This window comes from Dermacentor albipictus, chromosome 10, assembly GCF_038994185.2.
Source record: "Dermacentor albipictus isolate Rhodes 1998 colony chromosome 10, USDA_Dalb.pri_finalv2, whole genome shotgun sequence".
Classification (NCBI taxonomy): domain Eukaryota; kingdom Metazoa; phylum Arthropoda; class Arachnida; order Ixodida; family Ixodidae; genus Dermacentor; species Dermacentor albipictus.
The window spans coordinates 1930649-1946508 of record NC_091830.1 but is presented as its reverse complement, the minus strand read 5'-3'; the positions used below and the strand labels follow the sequence as shown (position 1 = coordinate 1946508).

Here is a 15860-nt window from a genome sequence, read left to right as displayed (position 1 = left end):
CTGAAATTGTAGAGGGCTGTTACGCAACTTAGGTGACATTAAAGACATGTTAATAAACTTCTCTCCTGTGGCCCTGTGCTTGTGGGATCAGGTTCGTAAGTTTAGAGGACTTCGTCGCTTACGCGTCTATGGTCGAGTGGAAAAAAACACCGACGCGACAAAGAAAAGGATGAGAACATGAAATTTCCCGCCGAAGCGACGGTCCATTGCTACCGTTGCTCCCGCTGATGAGGCTTCGCCGGGAATGATCAGAACCGTATCGCCGGCACGTTTTCGCCGGCATTTGAGCCCCCCACGCGGCAACAATTCTTCTCCAACATTCCTTGAAGCTTTAGCCACCCCACACATGCGAAGGGCGTTGCCCATTTTGCTCTGAAAACGTGAATAAGACAGAGAAGCACTGTCAACGACACAACAAATTACGGCGCGTGGCTGGCTCCTCTCCCGTGTGTTCTGCGCAAGGCCGCCACAAGTGGCCCATCCATCGGCGCGCACTACGCGTATGGTGGAGAACTTGGTGGGAAACTATATAATGGGGAGCTATTCTAAGCTTTGGGTTTTAAAGACAGTGAAAGTAAAATAGACTTTGAACAGCTAGAAATAACTAAACGGAGGCTATCTGATTGGTGGATGATATCAACGCAAAAGTAAAGGAGTAAATACATAAGTATGCATGCATGCATATAGTACCATTCAAGGCTAGGTGGCGCGCGTCGCCGCCGTCCGATTCAAAGGGTTGAGCCTCAATCATCCATCCATCCATCCATCCATCCATCCATCCATCCATCCATCCATCCATCCATCCATCCATCCATCCATCCATCCATCCATCCATCCATCCTTGGTATATGGACAAACATAGAGTTTCTCACTATAACACCTAGAGGGTAATCTGGCGCCACCGTCTATGGGAGTTTCTTAAGGGGGCACCGTGCCGTCATGGGAATGACGGTATATGTGTCTGCGAGGCTCGTGTTGGCTGGTGTTGTAAGAGGCTTTGTCTAAAACGTGGATACGGCTACGCAAATAACGCATTCTCAAAGTAAAATCTTCATAAAATGTTTCCATTCACGCATATTACATCTTTACTCACCCACGATGCATGACCAAGCGAAGAAAAGCAAGAACAGACGACCAACTGTTTCAAAGCGAGCGCGAACCTTGTCGTCTGTCCTCCAACTTTAGCGGCCCGCTGATACTTTTTACGTAACATGTAGTCGTACACACAATAACAAGTACTCATAGTTAAACAAAACATGTTTTCGCGTAATTATAAAGCTAAAACAGCTTTTCACGTGCTGTTCTAGTAGAAAATGAATCATTGCGACAGACGAAACGGTGCTTGCCAAGCGCGTCTTCAAGGTGTCCTGTCTCTACGAGAACGATGCCAATCCGAATCCACAATATACCGGCATTCCCATGCATACCACAGCGCAGCAGCGCCAGATTTACCTCTAGGTAATGTAGTGAGCAACTCTATGTGGACAAACGAAGGCATAGATATGTGGAAACACAGGAAAAAACCATAACAGTAAAGGGGAAGAGAAATGCAGCCATCATGAAGCACAGAACGCTATGGGGATACAATAGGTACGAGGTCCTCCGAGGTATGTGGAAAGGTGTAATGGTTCCAGGACTTAGTTTTGGAAATGCGGTTGGTTGCTATAAATCAGGGGTACTATCAGGACTTGACGAGAACCAAAGGTCAGTGGGTCGCCTCGCATTGGGCGCTCACGGGAATACTACAAATGAAGCTGTGCAGGGTGATATGGGCTGGACTAGTCTTGAAGTGAGGAGTAAAATTGTGTATGAAGAACGGCTGAGGAATATGGAAGAAAGTAAATGGGCTGGGAGAGTGTTCAGGTACCTGTACAGGAAAAACATTGATTCACAGAGGAGGAAAAGAACTAGGGAGCTTACCAGCAAGTATGCGGCCTGTAGGGTGGACAACACAGCAACAAAGAAGGTCAAGCGGAAAGTCAGAGAGGCTGAATTAATCTCATGGGTGGCGGCAATGGAAAAGAAACCTGCCATCAGTAACTACTTAAGAGGAAAAAACGAAATCAGGAAAGAAACCATTTATGATAACTCAAATGGAAGCTCATTACTTTTCGAAACGAGATCGGGATGCCTTAGAACACGCACCTATAAAGCGATATATAAGAAGGAAGAAGCATGTGCTTGCTTCGGTAAAGCTAGGGAAACTACGGAGCATGTTTTATTAGAATGTGAAGACGTCTACCCAGCGGTCGATTTAGGCACCACTGGCCTCCTTGAAGCCCTTGTGTTCAGAGGGAGCAGTGGTAAAGCAAACATGTCCGCAATAGACATTAGTAAGAGGCGACTGGAGCATTGGCGGAAGAAAAGTGGGGAAACGACATAAGACGGAGACGTACAAAAGCACAGTTCGCAATAGGGGATCAGAAAACTTGGGCATGGTAGTTCAGAGTGTTATTTTTTTTTCTTTTTTCATTGTTTAACCTAGGCAGGATATTAGGCAGTATAGTAGCAAGAGCTTGGTGGCGCAACCCACCGCCCCGTTCCAAAGGGGACGCTCATAATATCCATCCATTCATCCATCCTGTACGGAACGTACGGCGCAGCGCCAGCGCTGCATGTTGATATTTTTATAATCATTTTCTGTCGCAATCAAATAGACGTGCAAATGCTTGGCAGATGTTAAGATGCATCCCCGAAACTCACTTCATATAAGAGATTAACTATATGTGCACATGTAGCGCATCTCAACGTCCATTAGACGGATTTATTAATCTGACAGCAAAGGTTTTGCAGACACCGAAGTAGCGGCGTAAAGCCGTTAAATTTGTTTTGAGCCACGCTGCCACGTAACTAGAAGTTATTCGAACGGAAAAGTCGGCTGCAAATAACGCCGTAGTAAAGGACATCGAATTGATTTAAACCAACTCGGACTCCAGGTGCGCACATTTTCTTTTGCGTTTCGCATTCATAAAAAAGCGGCCGCGGCATCCGCGACCCAACGTCAAGCGCTTAGTTCCTCTGCCGCTGTTGTAGGAGAGAAGGCTAAACAATATTTACGTACATAGCCCAAAGCCAAAGAGCTTCCCTGCTTGTCATTTACCTTCTTTCGCGATAAACATTTGTCCCTCGTTCTTTCATTCGGTTTCGCGAACCTCCCACAACTACATTTGCCCAGTTTATTCGTGGCATTTTTTTTTTACATCATGAAGTGCTCCCGAACGTCAGGCTCATGTGCGAGTATAAGACACACCGACATCCTACATTTCTATGAAAGGAATACAACAGGTACGAAAGATGCCAAGTAAAAGGGATCTCTGCAAAACTACACACAGTATGCCAAAACACAGGATAACAGTGCGAGTACATTATACCCCAAATGGAGACCTACAGCGGAATTAATATGCGCATATGAATTCCTTAATTTATTTTAATTATATTCACAAAATTAGCTTTTTGAATGCACCAGAAAAAGTTGTGCATACAGATAAAAAAGACAAAAAAGGGTCAGCATACATATGTTGCACCAGCCTGCTCAGAACAGCATAGCTACCTTTAAAGTGCAATTTCTTTTTTCGTCATGCTTCTCTTCACTGATTAAGACCTTTAACATAAAAGTGCAGCCTTGTTAAGACATAAAAATGGGCAACTGCTGATGTGAAATCATCAGCATATAATTTGCAGCACATGGCATAGCCAAATTTAAAGCTTTCACTAAAATCATTGCATCAACTATGCTGTCGCTGCAAAGCTCCTTTTTGCTGAAGAAGGTTGTAAATATATTCCCTCAAGTTTCTTTAGTGCTTCAAAAAGCAACTTGGAGGGATGCAGCAATCCTCCCCTGTCACAAATTTTGTGAATTTTGAGACTGCTACTGACACTAGAGTTATGCAGAAGAAGAGAGCGGCAGTCCTCACATTTCTTGGGAATAAAAATTTTCTGCGCGACATACCCTGCCATATATAATGGATGAGGCGGTCATTGCTCCTTTCCTCTACATAAGCCCGGTGCTCTGCCGGAGTATTGTTTAGCCTTTGCTCTACCAGCGTCAGATTTCCAGCTTAAACTCGTCAATTGTTACGCAACGTCCCCTTCCTTGTCAGAATGATCAGGTGAGTGAAGTAACGATAACAAATATTTACTGACTTCTGTGTTCCCCTGTTTGCATTGCCTTCGCCAAGATATAAAAAGGCAATTCACAACAATAAAAAATTGAGACGGCGTTGGGTGATCGTTGAATCCGCACGACTACCGCAAAAGAAGTTCTCCGACTTTTATTGGCTTAGTCTAGATGTCAATAGGTATTTAAAACCCTCTCCTTCCAAGTATTCTAACAGAGCCAAAGTGCTGCACAATGTCACACGGAGTCTATCTGCCGTCGACTAGCTCAAGCCGCAAAGTCCTGCAGTGGAAAGCATATTTCGCGCCAGCGAACGAGGACATAAGGGAGACGACACCACAATGCGCTAACTTCAACAACTTGAATTTAAGGAAACACCCGCCTATTTAACTGTGCATGGGTTAAATAGGTGGGTTGAAGTTAGCGCATTGTGGTGTCGTCTGCCTTCTGTCCTAGTTCGCTGGCGCTAAATATGCTTTCCAAGTCAGTCTACCAACACGCCCAACAAATGGCAATCCTTTTGCATGTGACTCCCAACAAGACAGAAACTCGAGGAATTCCTTCAGAGCCCTTCAGAGCAAGCACGCTGCAACTGGCCGCAACACACGGAGAACGCGTCCGTACAGCCCACGGAGGAAGGAAACTCAGAAGAGGCCATGACGTCACTCTTTGTGAAGCTAAAGTGAAGCCGGAAGTTGGCGTTGCTCATAACGTTGCTCCGCCTATCGGGCCAGCTCTCCTCTCTTGGTTACATTTCTCGCGAAACCACGCCGCGCTGCGCGCAACCGTGGTGCTCGGACGCGCGCGCTCCGCAGCAATACTAAACAATCGTTAGCATGATTCCGCCAAAGAGGGCAATATTTCCCGCAGATATTCCTTCGCCCGTTGCCATTGCCGTGGTGCGGTACATTGCGTACAGCGTTGCATGCGCGTTCATTTCACGAACTTTAGTTCCTCGTGCCCCACCTGGCCGCAACAAAATCTGGAAGAGCACGGTCCAGCTAACGCAGCGCAACAAAACACGGAGACCAACGCGAACCTGCCCGCACAGCGCCTTTGCCACGGTACGAAACCTACGGAGCAACACGTGTGAGCGCACAGAACCAAAACAAAGCCGCCATTGTGGCCCGAAAGGCGTGGCTGCCACGGCAAAGAAATAAAAAGATCAACAAAAAAGGAGAATCGACTACGTCATTTCCTCCACACTTTTCTCCTAGCGCGCGGAGGGGGTAGGGCCTCTCCGCACGTTTCTCTCGCGCAAACGCCGGCCAGCTCTTTAGGTATGGTACCCTACTTTAGGACGACTGGTTCCTTCCTCCATGGTACAGCCCATGCGACTGCAGCGCCGCCGCATACATCCGGGACCTGTCTACGCTCCCTGCTTCAAAGCGGTGCGTGGCGCGCTCCGCCGTCTGAACACACTGCCCCTATCTAGTACCATAGAGTTTCCTACAAAATTACGGCAACTCAATGTCTAGTACCATAGAGTTTCTCACTATAACACCTAGAGGGTAATCTGGCGCCACCGTCTATGGGAGTTTCTTAAGGGGGCACCGTGCCGTCATGGGAATGACGGGATATGTGTCTGCGAGGCTCGTGTTGGCTGGTGTTGTAAAAGGCTTCGTCTAAAACGTGGATATGGCTACGCAAATAACACGTTCTCAAAGTAAAATCTTCATAAAATGTTTCCATTCACGCATATTACATCTTTACTCACCCACGATGCATGACCAAGCGAAGAAAAGCAAGAACAGACGACCAACTGTTTCAAAGCGAGCACGAACCTTGTCGTCTGTCCTCCAACTTTAGCGGCCCACTGATAATTTTTACGTAACATGTAGTCGTACACAATAACAAGTTCTCATAGTTAAACAAAACATGTTTTCACGTAATAATAAAGCTAAAACAGCTTTTCACGTGCTGTTCTAGCAGAAAATGAATCATTGTGACAGACGGAACGGTGCTTGCCAAGCGCGTCTTCAAGGTGTCCTGTCTCTACGAGAACGATGCCAATCCGCATCCACAATATACCGGCATTCCCATGCATACCACAGCGCAGCAGCGCCAGATTTCCCTCTAGGTAATGTAGTGAGAAACTCTATGTCTAGTACACTGTAGCTCTATGCATTCATCTATATGGATGGATGGATGGATGTATGCTAGGAGCGTCGCCTTTGGAACGGGGTGGTGGGTTGCGTCACCAAGACCTTGCTAATATATATATACTGCCTAATGTCCTACCTAGGTTAAACAATAAAAAAAGAAAAAAAAAGACTATGAACTACGACGCCCAAATTTTCTGATCCCCTATTGCGAACTGTGCTTTTGTACAACTCCGTCTTTTGTCGTTTCCTTACTTTTCTTCCACCAATCCTTCAATCGCCTCTTACTAATGCATATTGCGGACCTGTTTGCTTCACCCCTGCTCCCGCTGAACCCAAGGGCTTCAGGGAGGCCAGTGGTGCCTAAATCGACCGTTGGGTAGACGTCTTCACATTCTAATAAAACAAGCTCCGTCGTTTCCCTAGCTTTCCCGCAGCAAGCACATGTGCTTCTTCTTCCTTCTTACATCTCGCTTAATTTATAGGTGCGTGTTCTAAGGCATCCCGATCTCACTTCGAAAAGTAATGAGCTTCCCTTTGAGTTATCATAAATGGTTTCTTTCCTGATTTTGTTTTTTCCTCTTAAGTAGTTACTCATGGCAGGTTTCTTTTCCATTGCCGCCACCCATGAGATTATTTCAGCCTCTCTGACTTTCCGCTTGACCTTCTTTGTTGCTGTGTTGCCCACCCTACAGGCAGCATACTTGCTGGTAAGCTTCCTAGTCCTTTTCCTCCACTGTGAATCTATGTTTTTTTCCTGTACAGATACCTGAACATTCTCCCAGCCCATTTACTTTCTTCCATAATCCTCATGCAGCCGTTCTTCATACTCAATTTTACTGCGAGCTTCCCTCACTTCAAAACTAGTCCAGCCCATATCACCCTGCACAGCTTCATTTGTAGTCTTCCCGCGAGCGCCCAATGCGAGGCGACCCACTGACCTTTGGTTCCCGTCGAGTCCTGATTGTACCCCTGATTTAAAGCAAACAGCCGCATTTCTAAACGTAAGCCCTGGAACCCATTACACCTTTCCACCATGACCTACTGTCTAGCGCTTTCCACATACCTCGGAGAACCTCGTACCTATTGTACCAATAGCGCTCTGTGCTTCATTATGGCTGAATTTCTCTTCCCCTTTACAGTTATGGTTTTCTCCTGCGTTTCCATATATCCATTGGCTTCGTTTATCCATATACCAAGGTATTTATATTCTGTTACCCGAGGTATTTCTTGGCCCTGTATCTCCACTGTCTGTTCGCTATATTCATTGAATACCATAACACCTGATTTTCTAACACTAAATTTCAAACCTAAATTGTTGCCTTCCTGTCCACAGATATTAGCTAGACGTTGCAAACCACTTTGCTTGTTAGCTAGCAACATGATGTCATCCTCATAAAATAAACCTGAGAGCTGCTCCTCTATTACTGTACCCACCTGTTTGTATGAGAGATTAAACCCGATATTACTTCCTTCTAGCGCCCGCTCCATCCTCATCGTGTACATCATAAACAACAGCGGGGATAAGGGCACCCCTGCCTCAGTCCCTTGTTGATATGAACTTTCTCCTCGCTCCTCATCCCTTCCCATTCAACGCAAACGGTATTTTCTAGGTAAATCTGTCTCAAAAGCTCTAGACAATCGTTACCTAAGCCTTCCCCTTCCAGAATATCCCACAAAACGTTGCGGTCTACGTTGTCGTAGGCTCCTGTAATGCCTAAAAAGGCCGCATACAACGGTCTACTTTCTGCTTTTGATATTTCAATACACTGAGTAAGAACAAACAAGTTGTCATCCAAACGCCTACCTATTCTGAAGCCATTCTGAAGCTCTCCCAAAATGCCGTTATTTTCTGCCCATGCTTGAAGCTTTATTTTGATTGCCTGCATATTGCTAGCCTGTATATTACCGATGTAATGGTCAATGGTCTATACGAGTGAATTCTATCTTTCTCCCCCTCACCCTTATAAATTAAATTAATTCTACTTTGTCCCCAACTGTCTGGTATTCGTCTATCTTTTAAAGTTTTTTCCACAGCTTTCACCAGAGCTTCCTATACTTCATTTATCAGCCTAACGGGAACCTCGTCTAGCCCTGTGGCTGTGCGCTTAGGAATTTTCTCTTCCGCTTTCTTCCAGTTTAAATTTGTCAGCACCAGCTCCTTTTCCACTTGGGTCTCTTTCATGCTATTTTTTTCCTCAAGTACAACCTCGTCATTGCCTTGGAAGGATTCGGCTGTTGCGTTTCGGATGTAATTCATTGCCGCTTCTCCTTCCAGTCTGTTTTCATCTTCGTCTAGGATATGTTGTTGTATTGTTGCTGACTTCCTGCCTAATAATTTTATGTGATTCCAAAATATTCTAGGTGCGGCCTTCTTTTTCTCACGTATTTCTGAAAACCAACGTTCGATCGCTTTCACCTTTTAATTTTGCTTGCACCAGTATTTGAACCATAGACTTTTTCTCCCGGTATATTTCCCATTTACTGGTTACTTCATCCTGTGGCAACTGCGCCTTCTTTGCCTGCCTGTGCTCTCGAGATGCTTTCTGTCGTTCGGCGATCGCTTCTCGTATCTTCTTGTTCCACCAGCTTTTCGGTTTCTTTTTTCTTTTCCAACGAACATGTTGTTTCTCTTTACGTATTTCTGTCGTTATTACACTTAGAAGCTCACCATATTCCCACTCCTTACTTGGCCACTTGCCAAGTTCTTCTTCAACTCTAGTGACTATATTTGCTATTTGTTCAGCGTTCAAATTTGGACTGGCCATTGTGCTTTTCTTGCTCTCTTTCCCAACTACATATCCCATTTTCAAAATGATGCATTTATGGTCACTCCCTATGCTGCTAAACCCTTCCTCATCGATGACCATTTCTCTCAACTTATCATGAATTCCTTCTGTCATCAGACAGTAATCAATCGTCGATTGCCGGTTTCCCACTTCTCACGTGATCTGTCCTTCACGCTGAGGCCCTGTATTCACGATCACGAGGTTATGTTGCTCGCAAAGGTCTAGCATTGACTTCCCGTTATTGTCGGTATAGCCATCTAAATCCTGTATGTGGGCATTCATGTCACCTATTAGGACAATCTCAGCACCATTCCCGAAACCCTTAATATCAGCGCTTATGCATTCCACTAACTCTTTATTCTTCTCTGTGCAATTTTTTCCGGTCCACAAATACGTAACTCCCAGACAAGTTTCTTTCCCACTCATTGTACCTGATAACCAAAGATCCTCTTGACATTGTGAATTTACTCTTTTCCATTTGGCTCCCTGATGGATGAGCATTCCGACTCCCCAAGGTGTAGCTAATGAAGCGCCGTGCCGTGGCGGCTCTCGCGCAGCGGGCCACTTTCTGCACTGTGTCCGTGTGAACTCTAGTGTGACGTTGGTTTTTATTTTAAGGCTTGGCATTTTTTGCCGCCTAAAAGCAGACAGCGTGGTGGTACTTGTAGCCTGTGCAAACATGAGCGCGTTTGGTATGCTCGCAAGACACTGTCTATTGCGGCGGATTCTTCGCTTGCCGATGCCCAGTGCGCGTGCCCGTAGTGCGTCCACATCACTAGACGGTGAGCGCTGCCGATTATTTGTAAACCGCGCTTTTATGAACCATGCTTCCTGACTGGCGGATAATTCCGGCGAAATAAATAAACCGCCCATTCGTTTTCGTGGTCGCTTGTACTACGTGCTAGACAATTCACACTTTCATTCTTTCCCCTAAACGATAAACAGTTGCAAGCGGTGGCGTAGGCAGAAATTTCGTTCGGGTGGGAGCTCACGTTGCAGCTCGGCCTCCTCCTTATGGAATTTGTCGAGCGATCAAATACATGAATAATATCTGCATTGCCATTGCTGCAAAGATGCTGCAAACGAATTCTTGAACGCTACGCACTGTCAACGTAAGTAAAATGTATTTTTCTTATAAAGAAATATACTCGTATGTACCAAAAATTGCGCCAATATAACTGATATCAATGCTTCCATGTTTCTTTTTGTCTATTTATTAAGTAAATCACACTTACTTATGAAATATATCAGTTCGAAACCAGCAAAGCAGTACATGCGGCTGGTATGAAAAAATGTAAAGGCCATGAAATCAACAAGGTGGGGACAAATATTTTAATAAAACTTCATCATTCAAGAACTTTGTTTACGTTTGTGTACATGTGCAATGGCCAGGAAAAAATCTTTATGATGCTGTCCTTTGTTCCAACGTATTGCGCAGGAGCAGCTGTCACCGGTCGTGTATTGTGTGTAACCACCGAAATTATAGTCTCAACAGAGAGAATATATAGAAAGCAGAAGTTCTGCAAAATATATGAGGACGAGGCAAATGTAAGTGAGCCAGTGTGTATGTATGACAAACGGGGTACCTTATTGAAACGTAGTCTCTGTGAGCATTTAGACATTTGTCCCAATGACTAACGAGTCGTGTGATTCCCATCTCATAAAACTCCTTGGGTTGCTGCTTCAAAAAGTCTGTAACTGACTTCCACGTCATCGTTCGACACGAATCAGGTTACCTTGAGCTGTTTTTTGACTTGCCCCAAAATGTGGAAGTCCCAAGGTGACAGGTCTGGGCTGTATCCACATCAGTGACATGAGGATGGGCATTGTCGTGGAGCAAGATGACCCCATTCGTCAATTTTCCATGTCGTTTTTTCTTCGACTGTGACAGGCAGCTGATCCGGCGTTTCACAATACCGGAAACGATTGATAGTCTGTCCACGTTTAGCAAATTCGATCAGTAATGGCCCCTGACGATAAAAAAAAAGGAAAGTCAGCAACACCTTTCCAGTGGAAATGACGGCCTTTGCTTTCTTTGGGGGTGGTGAATTCAAATGTTTCCACTGTAAGCTTTGCCATCGTGTTTCAGGCTCATAGTAGTGGCACCATGAGTCGTCCCCGGTCACAGCTGCAGCCAAGAAGTTGTGACCCTCATTGTGATACGGGATCAGATGAGTCAAGGCAGCGCCAAACCTTTCCGTCTTCTGGCGGAGGTTCAAAATGTTGGGCAGCCACTGCGCACACAAGAGCCGATAACCGAGATGTGCATGAATTAAGGTGTGAGCCACACCGTGACTGATGTTCACACACTCTGCCAGTTCATCTATGCTTATCCTCCATTCTTGTCTAATCAGCTCATCAACCTCTGTAATTGTGTTGGGTCTGGTTGCAAAGGTAGATGAGATTGCATGGTGGCTTTTGCCCAGTCTTGGATCATCTTTGCAATTTTCACATCCTTTTTTGAACTGTTTGCTCCAATGCTTCACAGTGACCAATGAAATGCAATGTTCAACATAAAAGGCAGTCATACGGCTACTAATTTCTTTTTGGGAAACACATTCACCTGTCAAAAACCTCGCGACAGCACGCTGTTCAACTTTTTGAGCGTCCATTATGTCACGTAACCATGTTCAACCCAATGTATGAAAGTATTACAGAACATTTATGCTCACACCTGCGTGTCACTTCTGTAAATGGGAGATGCATGTGTGCTACACGCAAGCCTCGCAGATAATGGACTGAACCATTATTGCGCAGGGTAGGTTGGCCCACTGTCATTTGACTCGCCCTCATACATTAGAAATTCGAAGATACAATGGAATGTACAAATGCAAAGATACAGCTTAATAAAAGGCAGAAGAGCGCTGCTGGAAACAAAGTTCACTGCACGTATACACAAAACCTTGCAAAAAGAAAATTTAATATACGTATATGTCACCAATAAATCTAGGTATCTAAGAAAAAGTCACTATATATAATGTGTCAAACAAGGCAAGTAAACATGTGAAATCACAGATTCACAGATCATATAATTCTAAGGCTCGCCCACCCTCCCCCTTACCTCCACTCCCACTGATAATTGCATGCGATAGAAGAAATCACACTTCTTCCCCACTTTTCTCCCTTGCGCACACAAGATTGAGGTCCCATCGTCGGCTCACCCATGCCATCTCCCCCCCCCCCCCCCGTTTTCACTCGCACATGCAGCATGCAGAGTGCGGTCATAATGTTATCACCCGCGAACTTTATATGGAACATGAGGGAGATGGCAACAACAGAAATGCGCCTGAAGTGTCCACACAATTGCGCAATAATATAGTAAGAGTATTCGGCAACTGAAGCTTCGCATGGCCCATTACTTTCCACAAAAGAAGAAGTAACAAAATCAAACTCTTATCATACGACAATTCACTGCACCACAACATTGTCTTTTTTTTTTGTAGGGCGGGGCACAGAAATGAAAAAAAAAAACGCGAAGGAAAGCATGTTGACCACAATCGAATGCCTACTTTGGGCACCTACTGAAGGAATATAGAAGAAAACGCGAGACGTTTGGTTAACAGAGAACCATATGCATAGTGCTCGGTATCCTACACTGGCTAGACAAGACATTTCGGAGAGGCGCTTAAGCCAGCGTGTTGCAATCCATCAAGTCCCCAGAGTGATGCCGGCGAGCACCCATTGGTTTTTTTTCTCGTCTGCTAGCCAGAAAGGGTCCAAAACTCTGCCAGGCAAAAACCCACTCGGCCAGACATAGACAATTGTGTGCCGAAGTGCGCCGCATGACAGTTGGGGCAGCATGAGAAAAATGAGGGCGCTCTGGCTGGCTCTGGCAGCCTGCGCATAGAAACGAACCAGAAAATTGACGAAGCTCTATGTGACCTCGCGAATAAAAGCCAAAGTAGAAAAATAAATAAGAATGTATAGTTACCTTTGTTGGCATTAGTGCCTTGACATGGGTGCTTTGGTGCAGGTGAAAAAGATGTTCATATTCTTTGCTGTGACATGATCGCACAAATGAAACACCAGAACACTTCGTCTCATCGGACCTCACTGCGTGCTTTGTCAACTTGTCTGATGGTGTCTTGATTTGGCTTGTCTCGTTATACGGTCTGATGTACAACTTTAGAAAAGTTAATGCACCTCTGGCATCAAATGTTTATAACAAACATTAAACCCACAAAGTTATAGAATTGAAAATCTAAAGCACGGCTTTGGTAATGTCAATGTATATTTTGCATCAATAGTTTATGAGAACTTTATACCATAAACTTTCGGAATCAAAATCCATGCACTGTGTAGATACCACGGCCTTGGCAAGATGCCATGACGAGCCCGGCGCCATTGAAACACCTTTGAAACTTCGTGCTTGGATGGGGCTCCTTGCTTTATTCGACTCCTGGTGCATGGGCGTCGCCACGAAATCCAGCCAGAGTTAACAGTAATTGCGCTGAAATGTCTCTTCGTGCATAAAAAGGACATTCTAGATGAAATCCGGAATAATTTCCGGCGACAAGGGTTGTTTTGGTCAGCTTTGCATGACAACACGAAAACTTATTTTTTTTTTCTAGGGGGGGGGGGGAGGCTGAAGCCCCGTAAGCCCCCCCCCCCCTCCTCTCTATGCCCCTGGTTACAAGTACCTTGCAATCTAGCTATTCTGTGCTTGTTTGGCCCATATGGAGTAAGTTAACGCACTCTTTGGTTAGATTGGCTGACAGGTGAATCAGCGCATTAGATGACTGCATAAACAAACGTGCCGCAGAGATTGGTTGTAAAATGCTTCCGCTGTGACTGGAGCGAGCTCTTTCATCATCTTTTTTACCATAACAAAAGCTCACCGGAATGGTTCCTTAATTATTATTGTGTCTTATCTATCACCGACTGTTGGGGTTCACTATGATGCCGATGCGTTGTGATATGGTGAAGCACGAATCTTTAGTCCTAGGCAGGCAGCTTTGCGAGTATGACATGCTAGCAGCATGAAGCTAGAACATATGGTAGACACCGAATTATTGCTGAGATTTAAGATCTTGTTTTTGTTATACATTAGACAAACTCGAAGGGACCGTGCAAATCTGTCTGTCTGTTAACGAGCTGCTGAATTAACTGAGAAGATGCGCTGATATTGCTCTGCTATAAGTACTGTTCATATTTAGAGAATTAATCCACAAAACTAAAGATCAACTATTCCTTGTACACCCGGATATTCATGACACAAAACAGTAAATGAAACATCAAAACCAAAAGGCAGTTATGAAAAGAGGTTTAAGTGATACAAAGTATTCTTTCATGGACTCTTTGTTCTTGCTATTGTGTAATGTTAGCTGGCGAGTACTGAAAACCTGTGTCCCGTCAGAAATGCGTAAATTTCACACAGCTTAATGAAAGAATTCTTTACTGCCTTCGTGTTGCTAAAAAATTAACCAAAGTATTCAGGGCGTTATCAGCCACATCGTGTGTGAACACCACTGGCTTTCTCGTGGCTCCTCGGCAGTGTTCTTGCCAGCATTATCAGCCTGCAGAAGCACTTCAAACACCACTTCAATTGCCATGTTGGCAGCCCTGTAGGATTCCACATTATCCGCAACACTGGGATAGCTGTTCGCTGAAATACCAGAGCTATTTTTTTTGCCTACACTTCGTGCAGGCTTGCGTAGATCAGTATAGTGTTGGGCAGAGGCTATGATGTCATGTGCTGCACTTGGCTTGCTGGGCTGTAGCCAATCACAGCTGACAGCATATTGACGAAAAGTGCATGACTTCGCCTGACTTCGGATATATTGGCTGCATATATGTCCTCGCCTGAAACTAAACGCCAATGTACGAGTTTCCTATCACCAACAGATCTAGACAAACTGCAGCGAAATGCACAGCGAATGCACAGTGTACGAAGACAACGTCTCAATGCATATAATACAGCGCAGAGTCTGATAAAAGCCCACACCATCTGTGAGTAAGACTGTTTTATCTTCTTGGAAGATTCTTGGAAGCTCAAACAGCAGCCATACATCTGCGCACTGCCATCATGCACGTCTCGCCGAATTGGTCATCCGCTGAAAGTCTCATGCCAAAGTGCCCATACGACTACATTCTCCAAGTCATTCTTCCTCCGAACAGTAAGCGACAGGAACGACCTTCCTCATGAAATTGCAGCCATCACCTGTCCATCAACCTTCCTAGAAAAAGTTACATTCCACCTGTCATCATGAAAAAAAAATGTTTTACTTTCTCATGTTAACCCCACCCCTTATGTAAAACCCCCTGCAGGGGGTCTTTAAGGAAATAAAAATGAAATGAAATGAAATGAAATGAAATTCGCTCACCTTCCTCTGTGACACATGGTCACATCAGCACTTCGCTACTGTCCTTGCAGCGAATATTCACTATCGTCGCTATATATCAGCGCCGACAGTCACAGACAAAATGGCACCATGAATTTGCAATGCCAGCCTGCTTGTTTGTCGTCTGCTGCCCACACTCATCGAAACCACAGTGTAGAAAGTGTAGTTTTCATGCCACACTACAGCTATAAAAAATGCCTTCGTGTAGGTGGGCGGTGCTACACTTTTCTACACCAAGTAAAAAGAATGGTGACTTCCTGCACTAGCTACATTTGTGTAGCCAGTTTAGTAACGAAAATATCCCCGCCATTTGCTTCTGTAGCTAGCAGATCACCTGCTGAACATAGGATGAAGCAACAGTGGTGGACAGTTATAGAAGTTCAGCCTAACTGAATTTGTGATTCTTGTTAAAGGGATATTTTTTCATTGTGTCTATGGGAAACCAGCCATATGTTTACAAAACTTCTTCATATCCAAAAATTTAATTAACCAGGTTAGTTTTAACAGGTGT

The 15860-nt window shown here is 44.8% G+C and overlaps 1 protein-coding gene across 6 annotated transcripts in view; it reads left to right on the top strand.

Moving 5' to 3' along the window:
- The window catches only part of LOC135911965 (isobutyryl-CoA dehydrogenase, mitochondrial-like), a 573736-nt gene that overhangs the window by 441390 nt on the left and 116486 nt on the right, over positions 1 to 15860 (top strand). The window lies entirely within an intron of this gene.